Raw genomic sequence first — 6,292 nt, forward strand, 5'->3', positions numbered from 1 at the left:
TGCGGTGCTGCGGGTACAGGAACCGCCTCGGGCCGAAGCCCCGCCTGCAACGTTCGCACACCCCGCCCGCTCCCTTCCCCCGGGCTGGGCTGGGGCGTTCCCCTGCCTTCATTCCTCAGGGCGGGATTGAGAGCCTGTGAAATCCCCCCGGACCTTGCCAGGCATCCTCTCCGCCCACCCTGACATCACCCAAAGGGGGCTGCAGGCGTGACCTTCCTAAGGGGCGGGTCTAGTGCGGCCCCCGGACACTTGGGGTTCATGACCGCTAGCCCCCCTTGGACGCTGGAGGCCTTTCTCATGGGGAAAATGCGGCCGACATTCACAGGCTGTGCCAAGAGTTTATACCCATTGGCGCTCCTCAGTCCTGTCCAAGCTGCAAAGGTGGTGGAGTGGGAAGGATTCAGAGAGGGATCCGCTTTAATCCTTCCTTTTACATCTGGGAGAAGGGGGACCCTGAGACATACGGCAACCGGCCCAGGAGAAATGAAAATCCGCTCACTCCCAGCGCATGGTCTGCTTCCCACCTCCAGATCAAGAAGCTATGTCTCAGGATTTATTATTTTTTTTCGTGATTATTGTTTATAGATTACTCGCAATTGTAAAATACGTTACATAGCCACTGTGTCAGATTCCTTTTCTTAGCAAGTTTGTGCTGGGGCTTGTAGTAACAGCTCTCGACTTGTTCGTTTGAAAAATAACACCCTGTAGATTAGAGTGCCCAGCAGCTGAACAAACTCCCCAGGTAAGATGTTTCCATATATTTAATAACACAGCAGTCGGTAAACAGTACAAAACGTATTCCACCAGTAATATCTCCAATTGGAAGGTTGATGCTGTGAATTGTTATGAGAAGAAGGCAGGGTGTGAGGTCGGAGGAAATGGCTTGGGGTCTTGGCTGCACCAGGGCCCTGTTTAACCAACTGTTTCTTAAACCTTCTGGGGGGGTAGTGAACTCCTTTACAATACAATCAGAGTTAACCCTCAACCTAGAAAAGTGCCCATTCAATCATAAACTACTTAACATAGGAACTCATGAAGTTCATGGTCACACGGGCTAAGGATTTCTGATGTGGCCTCTTTGGGTTTGAGTTGACGCATCTGTAAAACAGGAATGATCAACCGCCCTTCCTCGGAGTTGTTTGGAGGATCAAGTGAAAAATTGAGAGCGATCCAAAAGTATTCTGTGATAAGTAATAAGACACTATCCAAGTGTTTGGTGGATCGAGCTATTAAACTTTAACTCAAAATATGCTACTTAAGAGCCAAAGAGAAAAGATGTTTGAATTTTTTTCAAATGCTAGACAGGGAAAGGGTGTGTATCTTGGCGGGAGAGAGTGTATGTTTTAAACAACATTGAAAAATGAGTCATTAGACATGTACATAGCCTTGAGCCTTCTGCCTTTCTCTGAGCCTTAGATTCTTTATAACTAGATTCTAGGTAAGACCAAAGGATAAATAAAGCACCTAGTACAACATAGCTACTTGAAACGTTTTAGTTTCTCTTTTTTCAAAGTCCCCCCATGTCTTTGATCTTTGCCCTGATGATGATGATGATGATGATGATAGCAACCACCACAACAATCACTACCATTTGTTAAACACGGACTGTGCCAGAAACTGTGCTAGATACCCGATTCCACCCTTCAGGAGCACAGCGAGTGTCCCTAACATGCCTCCTCTCTTCCTCTCTCAGCCGTTGGCAGTTCATGCTTCAGTTCATAAGCCAGACTTACTTTTCTCCTTTTAAAAGTTGTTATAAAATATGTCCAGTTTAGAAAAACATAGTGAATAAAATAATCATGTACCTAACACCTAGCTTATGAAATATGGAGTCTCATAATTGAAGTCTCCCGTGTCCTTTCTTAATAGCATTCACCTTCCACTCCCCAGGCGTAAAACTGTCCTGATTTTCATGTTTATCCTTCCCATGACATGTATGTACTTTTATTATATCTACATATATAGTCATAACAATATGTTGTTTTACATAAATTTTATTATCACTATACATATCTTTCTGCAGTTTTCCCCTCAATATTCTCTTTATGAGAGTCAACCTCATTAGTAGCTCCAGCTGCATTTCATTCATTTTTTTACTGCTGTATACTTGTAACTCCAAGATTCCATGATGCCATGAATATTTCGATGTCTCCTTATACACATAAGCAAAATTTTCTCTAAAGTAACATAGGACTTAGAGGATCATTTCAATCAATATATTTCAATTTTACTGCCAGAAGCTAAAAATAAAAGCAACAACAAAAGTGGTAATAGGAATAAGTTAAAGAATTTAAAGATCTTCATGGAAGCACTCTATAAATAAACATTTTTGGAAGATATAAAGTACACCTGCCCTAGCTGGTTGTCTCAGAGCATTGGCCTATGGAATGAAGGGTCCCGGGTTCGATTCCGGTCAAGGGCACATACCTCAGTTGCAGGCTCCATCCCTGGCCCTGGTCAGGGTGCCTGTGAGAGGCAACCAATCAATGTGTCTCTCTCACGCTGAAATTTCTCTCTGTTTCTGCCTCTCTCTTCCACTCTCTAAAAATCAATGGAAAAAGTATCCTCAGGTGAGGATTAACAGGAAAAAAAATTAAAGTAGGCCTAAATTAGTGAAGATGTATCATGTTCATGAATGCAAAGTCTTGATATCACAAAGATATAAATTTTCTCCAAGTTATGTGATAAATTCAGTATGATTTCAATTAAAAATCTCAAGAGGATTTGTTTTCCTTTATGAAGCTTAACAATCTGATCCTAAAATGTATAAATTGTATCTTTTAAGATATATATGTAAACTATCTATTACTGGTATAAAGGAACATAAGTAATCATTGCAAACTTATGAACTATGAGGGATCTTTTTTCCATTGATTTTTTTAGGGATCTTTTTAAAATGTAAATTATGCAGTGTCAATTTCTTATTTAGAGTCAGCTTATGTCTTCCATTGCAATTAGAATAATATCCACATTCTTTATTATACGTGACCTCGACCCTGTCTACCTACTCCTCCTAATATCCTCAGAATATCATAATATGCCGGAAGCCGGTCCATCCTTGCTGCTTGACACAGTCGCTGCAGGAAAGAAACATCTGCACAGCATATGTTTCAAGGGACCTGGCATATATAGCATATTGTTCTTAATATGTTTGCTCTCCTTAGCGCCATGTGTTTTAACCAAGGTCACCTCTCCGAGAAAGGTTGTTTCCCCAGGTGGGGATTTTTCCCTGAGGTTAGGGAGGGGATACAACCCCTTAACTAAGTGCCAGGCGGGTAGTTAATCACTTTAACTACAAACAATCACGCTTAAGCTACATAATCTTTACTCCCTGGAATGGAGATAAGAAACGCCCTAACCTTTGCAATAGAAATTGACAGGATTAAAACCGACTGGTATAAATACAGATGTAACAAGACAATAAACATCAGATCCTGATCAGATCCTAACCAGAACTTGGCCAGAGATCGTGGCTGGAGATCCTGGCTAGGCTGCTGATCAACTGAAGGCTGTCTCCGTGTCATTCCTTCTTCGCCGACTCCGTCCACACCTTTGGGGACCCCTGGACCTGCTGGGGTTGGACCCCAACAATAATACACTCCCTTTTCCCCCCCACTAGTTTCTAACTCCATAGGCCTTTAATCTGGTCATTAAAAAATGCTAAATTCTTTCCTGCCTCAAGAACTTTCCACTTCCTGGATACTGCTCCTCTAGATATACCTAACCATGTCTGTCCCCTCATTAGTTGGGTCTAAGCTTGAAATCGCTACCTCCTCAAAGAAGACTTCCCTGATCCGATGGCCACACCCCTTCTCTACGTTCCCCCACCACTTTTCATCCTGTTACTCTGATTTATTTTCTTTATTGCGTTCACCAGTTATATGGAATTATTTTAGTTCTGTGTTTTTGTTTCTTATTTACCCCTCCTACTAGACTGTAAGCTATGGAATGGCAGGAGCTTGTCTTGTTTATAACTATAACCGAGCATTTTGGGGGCTCACAATATATGTTGAAGGAATGAATGTAAGGTAACTATTATTCCTGTTTTAGAGATGTGGAAACGGAGATGCAAAGAGGCTAAATGATGGCCTAAGACCATCAGCATATAATTTGAACCAGATCTGCCTGATTTCAAATCCAATTCTTTATACTCTTAACATTTCAGTTTATTTATTTTGATCACCAAAGATATAATACTGCTATGTGTCCCCTTGAGCTATAGCTAAAGTGCTAAATAAATACCAATCATGTTTGTTTTTTTTCTTGGAATTGCTTGCTTTAAAAAAATTTTTTTAATTATTAAGTTAGGAGAGAAAATAAATGTGTGCTATATTTGCATGATTATTAGCTATACAGTTTGACCTAAATGATGTTAATATTCTAAAAGTCATCAAAAGTGTCTTCCCTAGTTATTTAAATAAAAACCACAACCTTCAAAGTTATTTAGGTAAAGACCACAGATTATTATATTAATTTAAGGATAGATTCAAAGCCCCTGAATCAGAGATAATCAGAGATTAAAGGTGGCCTTCGTAAATGAATATTTGATCCTTCCTTTTCAACAAAGGAAATAGTAATCATATCTTTCACAGACAAAATTGATGGGGGGATGAAAAACACAAAATTCAAAAGTATTTACTTCAGTAAAGACACTCCAAATGATATATATTTACAGTTAATTTTCAAAATATATTTACACATTCTCACTTCACTCACAAAATAATTACAATGGCATAAATATTCTTATTTTTACAGAGCGTGCAAAGGCCAAGATCTAACCATAAGGCAGTGGCAAGAAAGAGTCAAGCCAAGTCCTCTACTTCAGGTTATCTGGCCGAAGGGCCATTTCTTTTATACAGTTATTATAATGAAGAAATAAGAACCATCAAAGGATGTTGTATACATGTTACTGAAAAGGGCCATTTTATTTGTTATAATCTCTGCTATTAATGGTACTTAGCATTACATTTTATTGGTCCTTAGCGTCAGACTTTTTTCTCTCTAATTGAATCATTGACTTAAAGTTTCATATTCCAAAGTGTGAGAAAACAGATTGTGTTTGCTGAACATAGTACATGTATTGTTTCCAAAAAACAATGTAACTACAGGCAGATTTCCTTTATCTTCCAAACACTTCAATAGACTCAAAATTTATACAGCTTTAATTTCTTTTTTCAAGTGGTCAATAAGGGTATTAGGGGATTCACTTTTTAATGTTTTTTATTGATTTTAGAGAGAGAGAAGAAGGGAGAGGGAGAGAGAGATAGAAACATCAATGGGCTGCTTCCTACATGCTCCCCACAGGGGATCCAGCCTGCACCCGGGCATGTGCCCAGACCTGGAATCAAACCAGTGACCTCTTGGTGCAGGGGATGACACTCAATCCACTGAGCCGGGCTAGGGAATTCATTTAATGTACCACAGTAAATCCTTTCATAAAGAGGAAGAATTATTTTACGTACTTATCACACTGTAATTCATATATTGATAACATTACTTTTCCATATCTAAATTTCTTAAAGCTATATTCACAGATCCTATTTTTAAAATTTTAGCAATCCCATATTAAAGTAGCTCTTAAATATTTTAAAATAGCAGAAGCAAATGTTTCTCTTTTTTTCATATATTTTATTGATTTTTTACAGAGAGGAAGGGAGAGGGATAGGGAGTTAGAAACATCGATGAGAGAGAAACATCGATCAGCTGCCTCCTGCACACTCTCCACTGGGGATGTGCCCGAAACCAAGGTACATGCCCTTGACCGGAATCAAACCCGGGACCCTTGAGTCTGCAGGCCGATGCTCTATCCACTGAGCTAAACCGGTTAGGGCGGAAGCAAATGTTTCTTAAACATCAAATTTCCTTTATTGAACAGCAAAAATAAAATCTCCTTAAGTTTGATATAAGAAGAAGGTTCATTGTACTCCATTGATGTCTGTTGTGACCTTTATTTTTCAAGCATTTCAAAAGTTTCTCCTTATTATTGCTTCTCAGCCTTTTGGCTAAGATCAAACGTCCTAAGGTATTCTGTTTTAATCAGTTTAACATCTGATACATCCTTTATCTGTGGGCCACATATTGGATGGATTTTTGGAACGGGGAGATGGAATAGGAGCTTGCTCCGTCAATAAACAAAAAATTTCTCTCCTTACACACTACTTCTAGACCATCGTTCTTCTCCTCTCTCTTTAACCCTTCCAAATTTCTGGTGTTCATGACATCCACATTCATTCTCTCCCTCTCTCTCTCTCTCTCTCTCTCTCTCTCTCTCTCTCTTTCCACACACACACAC

This window comes from Myotis brandtii, unplaced genomic scaffold, assembly GCF_000412655.1.
Source record: "Myotis brandtii unplaced genomic scaffold, ASM41265v1 scaffold260, whole genome shotgun sequence".
Classification (NCBI taxonomy): Eukaryota; Metazoa; Chordata; class Mammalia; order Chiroptera; family Vespertilionidae; genus Myotis; species Myotis brandtii.